The sequence below is a fragment of the Pollicipes pollicipes genome, unplaced genomic scaffold (assembly GCF_011947565.3).
Source record: "Pollicipes pollicipes isolate AB1234 unplaced genomic scaffold, Ppol_2.1 Scaffold_6686;HRSCAF=7923_pilon_pilon_pilon, whole genome shotgun sequence".
Classification (NCBI taxonomy): Eukaryota; Metazoa; Arthropoda; class Thecostraca; order Pollicipedomorpha; family Pollicipedidae; genus Pollicipes; species Pollicipes pollicipes.
The window spans coordinates 45057211-45074791 of NW_023596921.1; the positions used below are offsets into that span (position 1 = coordinate 45057211).

Here is a 17581-nt window from a genome sequence, read left to right on the forward strand (position 1 = left end):
AAGGGGTCGAACGATGGTCTGCCTCCCCTCAACACATGGCCCAAGATAGCTTTATGCCTCGACCACAGCAACCATCTGCCTAGGCCTGACTATGAATATATCAGCAGCAGACAAGCAATGCTTGCATGCTCAACATAAAAACGGTGCGAATAAACGAAAGACAGACGTGCGATTATTACGTAGCACATAATTCTAACCGCACAACATTCGATGGCGCCACCAACCGGTGACCTTACTCGCTGAGGTGTTCACCTCGTCCTGCTACAGTCCTTTCGATGCTTGACAAAGTATTTGTAACAAAGGGAGAACAGGTACGTTGGCATATAAAGTTAGACGTCTTCGGCTCCACAAACACGATGAGGAGGTGGTCACACGCTTCGTACACGCTCATGTGGCCCCTCCGCTCCTGGCAACATAGGCCATTAACCATGACTAACCTCATACGACCTTGCATCTCACAATGTGACCTATTGTGATATCACTATGCACTGGAATGATATCGCAACAATGTTTTCAGTGTAGCATTTGAATTCTGCGTCCAAAACTACCTTCTTAGACTGCCTGTTTCAAGCTCAGCGTGTTTCCGGAAGGTACTGATTGAGATAGGTCATGGCCTGGGCCAAGGTCATAAACTCTGTGTTCACATGATGGTTGTCCGGCAAGTTACAAATTTGTATTTTTACGAAAATTGGAAAAATTGACCCGAATTCAGGTCACTGACCTCAATCTCCCGAACAATTTGAAACAAATAAACTTTAGGGACTATCATGTCATATAATTGTAACAAGACTGAAGAATGACAAATGGCCCACAAAAAGGCTGTGCGTGGCCAAAGCATTTTAGAGGTAGGCAGCTTTGACTTGACTCAGGCTTTTGATCGTGCTAAATTAAAACCCCAAATTTACGTAAAGGATGCCCAATTGTTAGCTAAACTGGGACTAAAAATGTTATGCTTCCGCAAGCGTTTGCGTTTTACCTGTACAGGAAGAAATGTAAGGGGAAGTCAACTTACCCCTGGCCGGGCGGGGTTTCAGGTGGCACACGACTTTATTTGCTTATTACAGGGAGTGTTCTAAATTTGTATAGATCTTTGAACTGAATTGGAGATCTTTAAGATCATTCGGTGCAGTTCACAGCGCTGTCCTTGTTAATACCTACACCCCCCTAGTTCCCGCGCTACACGCCCGCGCAGATGCGCAGACTATTCCGGGGACGATCTTGCAAGGTCACTCAGGCATTCATGCTACCATGATAACTTCATTCAAATCCTGCCATTCCATTGGCCATGCGGGGATCAAGGCCAATCAAAGTATAATTGACGGATCGTTCATATATGGCGTTCGTGAGCACGATTTCCAAATATAACGGCCGTCAGTTCGCTCTGAAACAATACTGTGAAGGGGCGATGGCGTAATCAAACAATAACATCTTGAGTTGCTTTAGTGCAGTTGCGAGGAACATTATGCACGTAGATACGACAGAAGTAACAGCCTTACTCTTCAGAGAAAAAAAAAACAAGTGAATGGAAATATAGATGCGTTGATATTTCGGCAACATGCCTTCATCGAAATGAAAAGCAGGAAAAAGACTGAAGGTCTCCATTTCTGCTTTTCGTTTTGATTTCACGTGAGGCACGTTGCCGAAATATCAACGCATCTATATCTCCACTCCCTGTAACAACAGCGCTTTTAGACCCATGTTGTGAAGGGCGAGTGTTGGTATCAGTCCCCCACGCTCGTGGACGAGTGGATGTTTTTGGACCTCTACGAAAGTTCCTATGTAGGAGGTGAATAGGGAAATTCAGGTCTTACGTAGGAGGTGAATAGGGAAGTTCAGGTCTTACGTAGGAGGTGAATAGGAAATTCAGAAGGTTATATAACATGAGAGTAGAGGGCTCTCCCTGACGTATCGATTCTGCACCTAACAAGACAACGTCAGCCACTTCCTGATAACATGCACCACCGTGAGACACTTTTGGGAACACGTTCTCCAGTTGCTAAGCAGACCCAGTGAGAACCGTCTGAGATTGTGCGTTCATCATATACTGTATGCGTCCCTCGATAGCTCAGATGTCGTCAACAGCGCCATCCTGCTGGCAGAGATGCATGCTCTAATTAAAAAACTGGGAGGTCGCGACCAGCTGAGAACGAGCGAGTTTGAGGCAAGGCCCCTGCACCAATACAGAACAGACGAGTGCATTACTGCAAAGGGAGGCACCATGGACACGATTTTGTGAGATAACCATCTAAAAACTGTACATGTAACTGTTGAATGTGCTGTGCAATACCCGTGTTCGTTCGCGCTACGTTATGTGTTTGTGCAGAATGCGGTTTGGGATGTGCAGAATAACAATAACTCTCACGTCCAACTTCCTTATATTGTGTAGAACAAAACGTGATTCGTAATTCGAACTTGCACAGGCTGCTTTACGATTGAGAGCTTACTGTCTTTTATCTTTTTCTGATAATCGTGCTCTTGAATGCCTGATGCGAACGGCTCGACGATTATATTCCTCTTGGCTTTAAACACCGCCTGGCCAGGGTGATGACTGGAATCAAGCTGCGTTTCTATGGTGTCTTGCATGCCTGATTGACTTTTAAATAGATTGCACGAAAAAGTCTGCACATCACTGCGGGCTTGCGCCTAAAACACTTCAGTGTTTCTGGTCTTGAAAAGAGCAGAGCAGTGAGCTGGTCCAAATGATCTTCAAAATTACTATTTGATTTCGAAACCCCATAGAAGTGTGGAACACTTACTTTCTAACAGAGGGCTCCTGCCGACGGAAAGCCAGCAGCGAATCCAATCCCCGAAAATTGACCCAAAGTGAGGCACCAGAATCAGCCACTTTTATAGAGAGATCAGTTTTGTCTGTTCTATGCTGAGCATTTTTTACTGAAATGGGATGGACATTGTTCCTGTTAATGTAAGTGATGATTTCCTTCAGAGAATCGACATCGAAATCGCGCTGATGAAATTTTCTGGATCCGTCTTTGAACCGAAACCAGATGAAAAACCACTTCACCCGATTTTCGGAAGCTGTGAGACGTCTGTGAAGAAACATTACCGAGAATAAAACGTCCGTCTGCTGTCTTTTGATCCTCCTCAAGAGATGGGCTCTTAAGGATGAACACAACTCGAAATATTGCGCACCATCAAGAACATCACTGTCAAGCACTACAACGTCGTTTTACCAGTGTCTCCTGGCATATTGAAGGTCGTCAGCTCATCCTGATGACCTTAAAATCAGAGCTCCGAAAACCAGAGATGAAGGCCTGTTTTCTCATAACAAGTGAAGATTATGACCACGGCCCCAAAATCAGTTGGGCGAAGTCCGTGCAGAAATTGCGGGGGAGGCAAGATGAGTGAGGTTTATGGGTGCATTTCTCCCCTCGCCCCAATGAAAAACGCGAAGTTTCACCCCCTGGTTAGAACGCTGAAGCCATGGTTCTCGCCAGTGCGGGTAGCACGGCAGCTGAGTGATTAACGCCATGGACTTCCACATGGAAGTTCAGGCTCAAATCATAGTTACGCGTTCGTCCCTGAGTTCTCATATGACCAGTGCAGTCGATGGCGCTCCATAAAAGGGTGCAGGAGGACGTGCGTTGCGTTCTAGGTTAATGATATCTATGCATGTGCTGCTATGTGGGCATGTCTTCATTTTTATAAACAGGTCTTTGACTCTCTTTAAAACAACAAGGTCGAGCCAGCATTGGAAAAATACGCCCTGTGGGAAGAATTGTGGTATGACTTGTAAAAAACATAGAATAAGTACATAAACACCCAAAGGCATAACGGCATCAGATAAACAAAGAGCCACAAGGGCTCATCGAGGTAGGCCTACCCCAGGCTTCGCACCCATCCTTGACATTAATCTTACCTCCTGATCTGCCTGGATTCAGCTATAAATGAGATGCTTAAATCGATAGAGCTTCTCCAAACGATTTTTAAATGTTGATAGAGAGGTACTTCTTACAAATTCGTTTGGTAGTCGATTCCAATGATTCACTTCCTTTTGACTAAATAGCATGTCTCTTTTTAGTTCTTCTCCTACCTTTTGCTAATTGAATCTTGTTTCCGCGAAGTCTCGGCATAACTTACAGTGCTTGTTGTAGATCTACCTTGTCTACGCATTTCATAATCTTGGATACCTCTATCAGATCTCTTCTAAGTTTACGATAATTCAGCGAATACAAATCCAACGCTTTAAGCCTATGCTTGTATTCTAAGTTGCCAATCCTATTTACCGTCCTATTACTATTTACCGGGCACGATGGTTGCTTTTCGCAGTACTGTTTCCAGCATATCTATATCTTTTTGTAGGCATGGAGACCAAGCCTGTACACAATACTTTACGCGTAGTCTGACACAAGCTAAGCACAACCTTTTGACAAGCCAAGAATAGTTGAATATACGAAAGAAAGCATTTATTATGCTATGTTTCTAGGTCCACTCAAGACGAGATTTCCCACAGTGTCCTTATCTTCACCGCACGACCAACTATTTGTAAATTAGACGTGGGGAGGGGGGGGGACATTAAGAAACTGTTAGTCGGTTGTTCAAGGTGGCCGGCCCTCCAGTCAGACGAAATTAAGTATGCCTTATTTTTAGGTAGACAGCTCAACTATCACAACGACGTGACACAAAGTAGTACCTCAAAGCACAGAACAACAACGCATGCCACAAAAGTCGAGTGAAAGAGTTGTAGGTGGATCTGCTGCAGTGTGCTTATGTCTCAGTTTTGTGGAAGGGGTCATTTGCTCCCTTAAGGACAAAGAAGTCCAACCAGAACTGGCAGAATACACTCTCTGGAAGGCTTGACGCTCTCAAGACCGCATCTTTTTGTTCCGCTTCGCACCAAGCTTGGCTGACATGACCCTCACAAATGGGCGATAAGTCACTACCTATTCAGTTAAAGTGCTGACATATGAACGGAGCGCGGACGATGTGTCATAAACTCAGCGATTAAAAAACATCCATGAATTTGACAGCTACCACGAGAGCTACTCAAGAAAACCTAAAGGGGCACCTGTCAGGGCTCCCTCCACAGGTGAGGGCAATGTATTTGTATTTACGGAGCAGCTGCAGAAGCATTGGAATAAACGGAGGTGTGGACACCGTAAGCTCAAAGCAGTGAGATTGCTTCAGAGAACGCGAAAGATCGGCGTATGATAAGGATATGTTCCAGTGTGGTCAAATATCATCAAGCTCGAAGCTGTCTTTAAATGTGTGTCTAAATGTTGTCAGGAGGACATAGGATAAGCCAAGACTGCACGTTTTGCTTGGAGGGTTATGCAACTTTAAGAAGCATGCCTTTTCATTATTTTTTGCACTCGTGAGCATTTTTGTCATGCATTGTGGCATGATATCTTTAATGAGATGAATTTAACTACTTGGTTTAAGGAGCTTCACTACATGGTCATGGAATGCCGTTCACTTATTTTGTGCTATTATGCTACCTCTTCTATGTTTGAAATAAGGTTTCTTCACGCTACTAACGTTTTGCTTACGCAAGCCGTATGAACCCAGTCACATGCATTCGCCTGGCGCACAACGAAGATTCAACGCGCCGACTCCTCATCCATACATTTACAGCGTGGGGCTTCTTCAGTTCTCACATCTGACACCCATCTGGACTTCTTATCCAGGTGCGGTTGCATGTAACACATAAGGCTCCTTGCTCCCGCAGAGACACGGTAATCAGACAAGTTTGGCTACTCAGCCGCAATACGACACGACCAGCACTGCGTCAGGACGACGGAGCAGGGTCGCACGCATCGACCAAGTCTTCAACACCCAGAGTCGCAGGTGCGCATACCAAAAACGCACCCGTGGATGCACGCATACGCACATGCGTGCACGCATGACCGCGCACACGTGTTGCGCGCACCCACGCTTAAGCAAAGAGTAGCTCACCGAGATATCACTCGATCAAGTCCGTGACGCAAACATTGGCGTTTGACTTTGCCACCCGAGTGCACTCTTGCCTTAGTTTGCGCCAGTCACCGGAAGCACACTCTCGTTATTTTGCGTCATCCAGTTTTTAGGTTTTGTAGGAGCACACGACTGTGTTTTGGCTGTTGCGAATGCTAGGTTATTAGTTGTCATCCATCAAGCGGATGCTGCGTTGGTTACTTATTGCTCGACACCTTCTGGCTTCGTGGCCTTATGGTAGCGGTAGGTGAAAGAACACCTCAGAAAGTGCAAAGTTCCAAAACCGATTTTTTAATTGATTCCGCCAATGGTTTACTAAAGTTGAGCTCGGGCTCTGGCACGGAATGTAGTCAGTTCGACACCCCTATGACTTCCAAAGAATAGCTCCTTAACTCTATAAGGTAGCAGCGCTGAGCTTTGTATCGACGTACATAAATGAATAGCCGATTCCCTGATACACAATATGGATATATCTATTAACGTCACTGATCTGCAGCAAGCCAACGTCCGGCCATGGTCGTCAGCAAGGGATTTTAGGAAATATTTCAAGCTGATGCAACAGCGGCGTGCCAGACGATTTCATATAAATTTGAGGTGTTACCTTGGACTATTAGTGTTGTATACCAGGGTACCTATGTCAGGACTGTACATAATTTTGTTAAAAGTGGGCTAGCATTTAACGTCAGACCTGGTACAAAACAACTTTATGCCAGAAAACTTACTTGTAGGAGTTTTTTTGACACCCAGTTTGAATTTCACGATCTCAAGGATGCCAACAGACTGCGTATTGGGAATTCATGAAGGTCAGGGGAGGTCGATGACTTAAAATGACCGCGAGCAGCCTTTTACTTTGCAGAGCATGCCTCTTTATAATGTTCTGGACACTGACTTTAGTTGTTTTGTTTTTTACCATTGCCTCGATCAAGGCATGTCGCCAAAAGATCAACCCATCTATATCTTCATTCTGATTTTTCCGAAAAATAAGGGTATTACCACCGTCTTATGTATTTGCATAGTGTTCCTCGCAAACGCACTGAACAACTTACGTAACTTAAAGTTTTCAAATGATTTCAAAAGTTTGTAGTAATTTCGAACTTCAAAGGTCATATGAGGTTACTGATCTTATCTCACCCCAAGTGTCCTGTCATTTAGAAAGGGTATCTGGGTTAAAGTTAGTTGCATGACGTTTTATTTGACCAAAAAGGGTCGCGCCTAGAGACCTAAAAGTGTGACATAATGACATCATTAGACTTCTAACCTCCTGTGAGTTGGTGCCTTTAGCCCTCTTGGTTTATGATATCAAAGGACGGGGGGGGGGGGGCAAACTGACTTCTTCATCTGCATTGAAAAGCGTCGTATTCAGTCGCCCGCTCGGGCGAGTGCTAATGATCAGCATGTTCGGAAAGTGGGAGTGCCATGGCACCGAAGGACCCTCAGCCCTACGTCTGTGCTATACCCAGTGACTTTCTTTTGGCAGCGGAGTAGACGCTACGTTATTTCTCTGATCAAACCGAGGCGCCTGCAGCTGTCTGGCTTTGAGAGCGATGTCTTGCCTGTGATGATCCTTGTTTACTCATGCCCTTTCTCTACTAGCGTCGGTGTCCGTCCGGCGCGGCGGCGCACCTGGGCAGTTAGGAGTTAACCAGCCGGTTTTTAAGAAGCATCTTTACGAGAAACGTCCTTTATTAAGACGTTGCCATATGCCACATAAGCTTAAAAAGCATCGTGTATTAGAATAAGCACGATATTACGAATAGTGCTGGATGGGTACATTGGCCAGGAAATGCGGAAGCAACGTGGCAGCGGCAAAGACGGACCAGGGTTCTAGGCCAGAACTTTGCATCACATTTCTTCGCAGCGGTTTTCTTCGTGCTCAAAACATCGTACGCTTATTTTCGAATCACATGGCATCGTATGGAAATTCTTCGTACGTTGCTTCATCTTGCGTCCTCACGTCCTTTCTAATTACAGGCACAAGACGTGCCTGCAGGTCGCTCCGGGTGTCGATCTCGGGCAGCGAGCATCGCTCGAATGATGTCGGCACCTACTGTCCACCGTTTCAGCAGGTGCCGGACGTTCTAGACAATTCTAAACAGCTTACATAACCAGATCCTGCTGTTTATATATATGTATATATATATATATATATATATATATATATATATAGCATGTATACCCAGCATATATACATATATATGTATATATATATATATATATATATATATATATATATATATATATATATGCTGTTTTGAGCATAGGCAAGCCAGTCTTGTGGCATAAACATTGACCTTTCACTTGCGGACGGCTTAAGTGTGCGTCGTTACAGCTCTGTTTTGAACGACATCAGTCTGTTCCAGCCAATTACGACGTCTACGCAGCTTGACCCGACCAAGACCCTTTTAGATGACATCATCACCAACATACCTGAGCTTGAGTCACCTGTCCAGGTGTCGACTGAGCCGATCGCCGACCATCTGACCATCATTGTCCGCGCATCATTCAGCCGCCCCCGCTGTCGCCCCACGCCGTCCACCGTTCGTCCATGGTGCAACCTAAACTGGGATGCGCTCTGCCTTCTGCAGACGGACTGGAGTCCAGTTTACCGGAATGAGGAAGTGGAGCAGAAAGTGACCAAGTTCATGCGCGGGCGGTGGAGTGTGGTGGGCATGCATCGCCCCCTTAAAGCCGTATCTCCCCGTCGTCGTGCCTACTGTCCGTGGCTCAAGGACAGCCCTGACCTACAACGGCTGATGCGGCAGCGCGATTGTGTGAATCGAATGTGGCGTCACTCTCGGGCCGAAAGTGATCTATCGGCTTCCCGGTGACCCCGCAGAGTTGCCCGTGGAAGACCACTGTACATGATCGAGGTGTGGTTGATGACCTCGCAGAGTTGCCCGTGGAAGACCACTGTACATGATCGAGGCGTGGTTAATGACCTCGCAGAGTTGCCCGTGGAAGACCACTGTACATGATCGAGGCGTGGTTGATGACCTCGCAGAGTTGCTCGTGGAAGACCGCTGTGCACGATCGAGGCGTGGTTGATGACCTCGCAGAGTTGCCCGTAGAAGACCACTGTACATGATCGAGGCGTGGTTGCTTCTTGCACGACGCCATGCTCACCGACCGGGCTAGTTTCTGGCGAAGCATTGAAATTTCGCTTTCCATGTGCTTTCCAACCAGCGTAGGGAGATGGGGGTGCCAATGAGGACCTGACAGTAGGAAAAGCCGATGAATTCATCCGGCACTTCGCTTCCGTCGGACCATGTATTGCTGTCGAACTGGCAGCAGGCAGTCTTGTCGGTATTCCTCTTCCACCAAGGCCCCCGTGCGTGATCAGTGGCGGTCTAAAACGGCGTCCTGTGACTTTGCCTGAACTATCGACAGCTATGAGCGAACTGCCATGCATGCCGGAACTTGCAGCGCACCACTGCCTCTCTTACTCAAATGTTGTCCTGCTATCGGGCCTCATCTGCTTCATCTCATCATTACCTTTGTAGCCGCTTGCGTTTTTTTCCCAGATGCCTGAAAAGCTGCCTCTGTCATCCCTCTTCACAAATTTTTTATCTTTGCATGTTTCATAATGACATCATCCAGTTGCAGTGTCCTGGTTACATGGCACTGGTGCATCTGAGTCTCCTGGTACGACTGTGACGGGCGGCCGTGTCGTGAGCTAACCGCCCGGCTCTAGTCGGTAGCCTGTCGAGAGCTGACCGTCTGGCTCTGGTCGGTATCCTGTCGGGAGCTGACCGTCTGTCTGGCTCTGGTCGGTATCCTGTCTGGAGCTGACCGTCTGGCTCTGTCGGTATCCTGTCTGGAGCTGACCGTCTGTCTGGCTCTAGTCGGTAGCCTGCCGAGAGCTGACCGTCTGGCTCTAGTCGGTATCCTGTCTGGAGCTGACCGTCTGTCTGGCTCTAGTCGGTAGCCTGTCGTGAGCTAACCGTCCGGCTCTAGTCGGTAGCCTGCCGAGAGCTGACCGTCTGGCTCCAGTCGGTAGCCTGTCGGGAGCTGACCGTCTGGCTCTGGTCGGTATCCTGTCTGGAGCTGACCGTCTGTCTGGCTCTGGTCGGTAGCCTGTCGGGGGCTGACCGTCTGGCTCTGGTCGTATCCTGTCTGGAGCTGACCGTCTGTCTGGCTCTGGTCGGTATCCTGTCTGGAGCTGACCGTCTGGCTCTAGTCGGTATCCTGTCTGGAGCTGACGCTCTGTCTGGCTCTGGTCGGTAGCCTGTCGGGAGCTGACCGTCTGGCTCTGGTCGGTATCCTGTCTGGAGCTGACCGTCTGGCTCTGGTCGGTAGCCTGTCGGGAGCTGACCGTCTGGCTCTGGTCGGTATCCTGTCTGGAGCTGACCGTCTGTCTGGCTCTGGTCGGTAGCCTGCTGGGAGCTAACCGTCCGGCTCTACTCGGTAGCCTGCTGGGAGCTGACCGTCTGGCTCTGGTCGGTAGCCTGCTGGGAGCTAACCGTCCGGCTCTACTCGGTAGCCTGCTGGGAGCTGACCGTCTGGCTCTGGTCGGTAGCCTGTCGGGAGCTGACCGTCTGTCTGGCTCTGGTCGGTAGCCTGTCAGGAGCTGACCGTCTGGCTCTGGTCGGTAGCCTGTCGGGAGCTGGCCGTCTGTCTGGCTCTGGTCGGTAGCCTGTCGGGAGCTAACCGTCTGGCCGGTACCCTGCATACGGCCAGACGTCTCGCCCTGAGATTCGCGCGGCGGCCGCAGTCCGGCGCTCCTGCCTGCGCGTCGGCCGCAGTCCGGCGTTCCTGCCCGCACGTCGGCCGCAGTCCAGCGCTCCTGCCCGCACGTCGGCCGCAGTCCGGCGTCCTTGCCCGCGCGTCGGTCGCAGTCCGGCGTTCCTGCCCACGCGGCGGCCGCAGTCCGGCCTCCGGCGCTCCTGCCCGCGCGGCGGCCGCAGTCCGGCGTTCCCGCCCGCGCGGCGGCCGCAGTCCGGCGCTCCTGCCCGCGCGGCGGCCGCAGTCCGGCGTTCCCGCCCGCGCGGTGGCCGCAGTCCGGCGCTGCCTCCCGTGCAGTCCGGCACTCCTGCTTACGCGGCGGCCGCAGTCCGGCGCTACTGCCAGAACGTCGGCCGCAGTCCGGCGCTCCTGCCCACGCGGCGGCCGCAGTCCGGCGCTACTGCCCGCACGTCGGCCACAGTCCGGCGCTACTGCCCGCACGTCGGCCGCAGTCTGGCGCTCCTGCCCACGCGGCGGCCGCAGTCCGGCGCTCCTGCCCGCACGTCGGCCGCAGTCTGGCGCTCCTGCCCGCGCGGTGGCCGCAGTCCGGCGCTCCTGCCCGCCCGGCGGCACAGTCCGGCGTTCCTGCCCGCACGTCGGCCACAGTCCGGCGCTCCTGCCCGCGCGGTGGCCGCAGTCCGGCGCTCCTGCCCGCGCGGTGGCCGCAGTCCGGCGCTCCTGCCCGCACGTCGGCCACAGTCCGGCGCTCCTGCCCGCCCGGCGGCCACAGTCCGGCGCTCCTGCCCGCACGTCGGCCGCAGTTCGGCGCTCCTGCCCGCCCGGCGGCCACAGTCCGGCGTTCCTGTCCGCACGCGGCCACAGTCCGGCGCTCCTGCCCACGCGGCGGCCGCAGTCCGGCGCTGCTGCCCGCCCGGCGGCCACAGTCCGGCGTTCCTGCCCGCACGTCGGCCACAGTCCGGCGCTCCTGCCCGCACGTCGGCCACAGTCCGGCGCTCCTGCCCGCACGTCGGCCACAGTCCGGCGTTCCTGCCCGCACGTCGGCCGCAGTCCGGCGCTCCTGCCCGTCCGGCGGCCACAGTCCGGCGCTCCTGCCCGCGCGGCGGCCACAGTCCGGCGCTCCTGCCCGTCCGGCGGCCACAGTCCGGCGCTCCTGCCCGCGCGGCGGCCACAGTCCGGCGCTCCTGCCCGTCCGGCGGCCACAGTCCGGCGCTCCTGCCCGCGCGGTGGCCGCAGTCCGGCGCTCCTGCCCGTCCGGCGGCCCACAGTCCGGCGCTCCTGCCCGCGCGGTGGCCGCAGTCCGGCGCTCCTGCCCGTCCGGCGGCCACAGTCCGGCGCTCCTGCCCGTCCGGCGGCCACAGTCCGGCGCTCCTGCCCGTCCGGCAGGCCACAGTCCGGCGCTCCTGCCCGCGCGGTGGCCGCAGTCCGGCGCTCCTGCCCGTCCGGCGGCCACAGTCCGGCGCTCCTGCCCGCGCGGTGGCCGCAGTCCGGCGCTACTGCCCGTCCGGCGGCCACAGTCCGGCGCTCCTGCCCGTCCGGCGGCCACAGTCCGGCGCTCCTGCCCGTCCGGCGGCCACAGTCCGGCGCTCCTGCCCGCGCGGCGGCCACAGTCCGGCGCTCCTGCCCGTCCGGCGGCCACAGTCCGGCGCTCCTGCCGCGCGGTGGCCGCAGTCCGCGCTCCTGCCCGTCCGGCGGCCACGTCCGACGCTCCTGCCGTCCGGCGGCCACAGTCCGGCGCTCCTGCCCGCGGGTGGCCGCAGTCCGGCGCTCCTGCCCGTCCGGCGGCCACAGTCCGGCGCTCCTGCCCGCACGTCGGCCACAGTCCGGCGTTCCTGCCACGCACGTCGGCCACAGTCCGGCGCTCCTGCCCGCACGTCGGCCACAGTCCGGCGCTCCTGCCCGTCCGGCGGCCACAGCCAGTCGCGCTCCTGCCCGCGCGGTGGCCGCAGTCCGGCGCTCCTGCCCGTCCGGCGGCCACAGTCCGGCGCTCCTGCCCGCCGCGGTGCCGCAGTCCGGCGCTCCTGCCCGCGCGGCGGCCGCAGTCCGGCGCTCCTGCCCGCGCGGTGGCCGCAGTCCGGGCTCCTGCCCGCGGTGGCCGCAGTCCGGCGCTCCTGCCCGCGCGGTGGCCGCAGTCCGGCGCTCCTGCCCGCCCGGCGGCCGCAGTCCGGCGCTCCTGCCCGTCCGGCGGCCGCCCCCTCGGGAAGGCTTTGGTGGCTGTGTTAGCGGGATGCGGTCGACGGAGTCTGGCTATGTCCGTCGGGCTGGATGCGCGTGTTATCTTGCGTTGTAATGTTAGTGTGTTCTTGTAAATGTTTTTGATCCCGTTCGTCGTCTCAATGATGAGAGGGAAGAGCGTAGCAGGCCATTGTGTAATGTGTTCAGTGTTTAGCCGGCGTGGTCGGCTGTGTTCATATCTCCGTTCCACGTGACCACTTGACCTGGCCGAGGTCGCGTGTGCGGGCCTGAGCGAACGCAGACCTGGGGCGGGGACGGTCGGGTGCGGTCGGGAGTCAAGTTGGTCCAGGATGCTGACTGTATATACAAGTGACCGAAGCGACCGGGGACAATATATATATATATATATATATATATATATATATATATATATATATATATTAAAGCCAAGTTTCCTGCTATTCTGCATGTGAAGTGCAAACGGCTGACACAAATAAAGATGACGCAATTTGGTGAATACGCCACATACACCAAATTGCGTCATCTGTATTCGCGTCAGCCGTTTGCGCTTCACATGCAAAATATCTGGAAACTTGGCTTCAAGAGGGACACAATGGGGAATCGCTCCTGCCAGAAGCATGGGGCTGCGTATTGATTCACAGCTTTGTTTTGGGCACAGTGGTGTCCCCTCCCAAAACAAAAAGTTTTGCATGCGACTGTTTTGGAAGTTAATGAGCTCACGCTAGTTAGCTGACAACCACAGAGCCTATCTCACGTTTGCAGCTTTGACCTGTATCAGTGATGTTTGGGGCTTTATGAGCGCATCAGCTGGTGCGGCCATTTCGCGTGTTTCACCGGCATCAAGGAAATAAACGACTCGATAGTGATTGGTGTCAATCATTGTCGAATGCGTCACATGAAGACGTTTGCAGCTTCTAGAACATATGGAGCGTGGCCCACTTTAACTTATCAGTCACAAGTTCATTACCCAATGTGGCCAGGACAAAAAAGAGATATTGAAGCACATACAACAGATGAATAGAGTGCTCCAAGGTTTCTCACAGTTATATTACCATTTATTATTCCGCCATCGTATAAAATAATTTTGTGATTCAGAGCACTGGCCACGCGCGAGCTAAAATGCTGCATCACTAATATGAGCGACGGCTGCTGGGCGGTGTACAGGGCTGGAGGATCCTTTGAAAAGTTGGCGGTAAGAACCGATTAATTGCTGCCGAAACGTGACGTGCGTCCTGGTCGCTGAAAAATCCTAAAATGTTGTATGCCTCAAGTCCAACGAAACGCATCTTATAACGACCTTGTCATGGGTCACAGGATATCTAGTCACCAAGCGTAGGATATAGGCGGGTGAATTACAAAGTGGCAGTGTTTGTGAACTTAATGTGTCTTCGACAAGATTGATATGTTGTGAAAATTATACGACCATTACACGATCATTGTGCAGCACAACAGTGCCGACTCGTAGGCCGGATTATCAACACATCGTCATTGCCATATAGTCCGTGCGAGCGAACGATTTCAACGTCAGTTTAACGGCAGTGAATGTTTCACGGAACGCTAATCAGTAGACTCGATTGGCGTCATGGGCCCCTGATGCGCTGTCTGCGGAGTAAAAACACACGGTACATGTATGGCTTCGTCTGCACTGTACCCCAACTGTTTCACTGCTGCGTACCCCTGCAACAGGTGTATTTTGGTTCTTTGCGTTTCCTAAAGAGCGTTCAGACCTTACGAGCCGTGGCAATCACACAGGTTATGAGTTAACTGTTCAGCACTTATCTGGCAGGTAATGTACAGAAAAATGCCGCCATCCCTCGTACGAGGAGTAATCCATTCAGATCAGAACACAATGCCCTAACTTCCTATACACAGCCATGTCCACGAACCGGCGTGATTTTGCTTTTGGTGCAATGAAATCGGTCGGGTAGATTTCGTGGTCTTAGCTAGGTTGAAACTGAGCTTCTGCGCCTGCAATGAAGGCAAAATTCATCACTTGAAAGCAAAGGGTTAAGTCAACCTACCTCCGCTTGGACATGCGCCGGTGCACTCCGCTCCGGCTTGCGGCCCTCTCAGCCTGATTATCCCCGCGCCGCGTTTACCGTCAAAACAGCGCCATTCGCAAAGTGTGGCTTAAAAGGGAGACACTCTTTGCCCCCATTACTGTACCTCCATCCAAACCCGGGGCATTTTAGAATATGTCCAAATTCAAGATCCACACGAAGGTTTTCCCGACAAGGCTGTTGTTTCAACTATGCAAACATTTTGCTGACGGCGACAGGAGAAGTTTTAAGTTAATTCTGTCAAAAGCTGAAGGCATATCCTTGTCAGGGACTTCGAAGGAAACTGATTGGAGCTCCATTTTCACCAACCATAACCATAGAGCAGACAGAGTGCGTTGCACCTAGTAAAGATCTGCGTGACGGGGCACCGTCTCTGCTGTCATTGGACTCTTTCATTCTGGAGGTACTTGTGAGCAGTGAGCCGTGGACCTTGGCTCCATATGATGCAGCCCAGTTGCCCAGTTCATTGCGGGATGTCGACCACAAGGCATCATTACGCCCCATGACATGTCACATCCACCATGCATCATTCACACCCATTATGTCTTCTAAATTCAGTGCGGAAAATATTTTTTTAAATAAAAAATAAATGTTTGTTTGTTTGATTTTTTTTGTTTGATTTTTTGTTTGATTTTGTTTGTTTGTTCATGCTGCCTGTTTGAGTCAACACATGCATCGCCTATGCTGCCGCTGCCAGCAACGAGGTCACCTTCATGATATTCAGTCGCCCGGAAACGAGAGTGTCCTTTTCCGTGGAAGCTGGTTTTAGTGCAAGGCATTCCAGCCTCAGCCAGCTCGGACGAGTCCAAAGCAGAGCCCAGGGTGTGGTCCACACCGTCGCTGCGACGCTCTTTCGCTGCCCACCGTCCCCTCTACTCCCCAAAGCCGGAGCTGCGGGAGACGACCGGCGGTTCTCTCCATGACAGACTGTCTGGCGACAAACTGTCAGGAAAAGAGGTTGACAAAGCAGGGGAAGAGCGAGAGAATGAGTGTGTCCAAAGAGCCTCGATCCTCATTGTATTTTTGGTTTCCTTCTATGGCGATGCCATTCTGCTGCTGCAAAGCAAGTGCATACGCTATGACTTTATTGGCTGAGAGTAGCATGGTAAGTGGCTGGCATGGCTGTCCACATTCGATACCGGATAACCACCGAAACCTTGCCAGTGACCGCTAAGCTCGATCACCAGCCGTCGTACCATCACCATCCACCATGCATCCACCATCACCCGCCAGTGGAGAACAGGATTCCTCCAACACGTGCATTTGTATCCGGCGTTCGACCTTACTCTGGACAGCGATACGGGAGCCCATGGCACTGCGATCCTGTCACATGCTGCTTCATTGTGACTGCGCAAACCAGGTTCTCAAATTCTGGGAACAGGGAACATGCTGTACAAAAGCCGTTGATTGTGAGCAGTGCTGGGCCGCCTTTGAATCGCACACGAAAATTCGGCTGAAATATGATTTACATTGTGTATTATCCCTTGCCATGTGACGAACGTGTCCAGCAATACTTCCGCGTTGACAGAGCAAAGGGAACAGCAAAAGGATGAATCATTCGCGCCAGAAATCAATACTTTTGAGATTATTGAAATGTATTTTGCAACTTCTTTGTGTATATTACGGGCTATGCCAGTAAGGATTACGCAATGCTGGCCGTTGCAGCAATAAATGTAGTATTAATGGTTGCATGCTCACATTAGATGCAAAACGTGCCAAAAAATACACAACTATGCTATGCTTTCATTTCATAATGCGCAAAAGATTATTCGCATCATCCTTCCGTTCAGCTTATAGGGCCCAGAACATATAATATGCAATTTGACTGCTCAGCAATGTGACTCGAGTCGGCGGCTCCGCCCGTGCTCCGGTGCTGTGGGGCAGGAAGAGACTACTGCTGTGCTCACCCTCTGGAAAAGAACGAACACACACATTGTGAAGGAAGTCTTCATACTTGCGGAGCACAAGCATGCACCCCACAGACGTTGATTGACTTTACCCGACGCAAATTAGCTGACGCGCCATCTATCTTCAAAGCGAAGCGAAACACATCATATGCCGAATAACAAATGGGCCGGCGTTTCAACAAGCCACTCTGCAGGCAAGATCGCCCTCTTCAGATCAAGCAATGATCCACTGCGTGGACGTTCATCGCCAGCACAGTAGTGCACGCACAGTTACCGGGGCGCTAATAAAAGCCACCTGGAGTTGGCCTACCGGATGGGCGAACGCTGAGAAGGAGTCACCGGGATGCTAATAAAACCATCCACAGGACCTTCCAGTTGTGCTAATGTGACATAGCCATCAATCGATCAGGTGAGTAGACACGAATACAAAACGATTTGCTATAGTGTCAAAGTAAATGACTCAGATCACTCACCATCTGTGCTTTGTCGCCGCAGGCCGACTGCAGGGTGGGCGGTGGCGGAGGCGGCGGCACGCAGGGCCTTCGGAGCTCGCTACCTGCGCGGCGCGGCGCCGGTCCCGGTGCCTTCTCCATCATGCCGACCAGCTGCACCACGCTGCGGCGCTGGTAGTCATCGACGCCGGCGCCCGGCGCCCGAGCGCCGTCCTCGGCGGCGCCGGCCTCGGGCGCGTCCTCCTTGCTGCCGTCCGGCGAGCCGTAGCCAGAGGAGGCGGCGGCGCTGCCGGGCCTGCCGAGCGCGGCTGCCGGCGGCGACAGCTCCAGCTGCTGCAGCGCCGCCAGCGCCTGC

General features: G+C 52.6%; 1 long non-coding RNA gene across 1 annotated transcript; it reads right to left on the reverse strand.

Annotated features, from left to right (window-relative positions):
• Positions 1 to 16326: 16326 nt before the first annotated feature.
• Positions 16327 to 17372, reverse strand: LOC119107800 (uncharacterized). Its single transcript, XR_005095271.1, has 2 exons — positions 17248 to 17372; positions 16327 to 16777 (listed from the first exon to the last, which is right to left on the reverse strand). It is a non-coding gene; the product is annotated as an uncharacterized LOC119107800 (long non-coding RNA).
• Between the last annotated feature and the right edge of the window lie 209 nt (positions 17373 to 17581).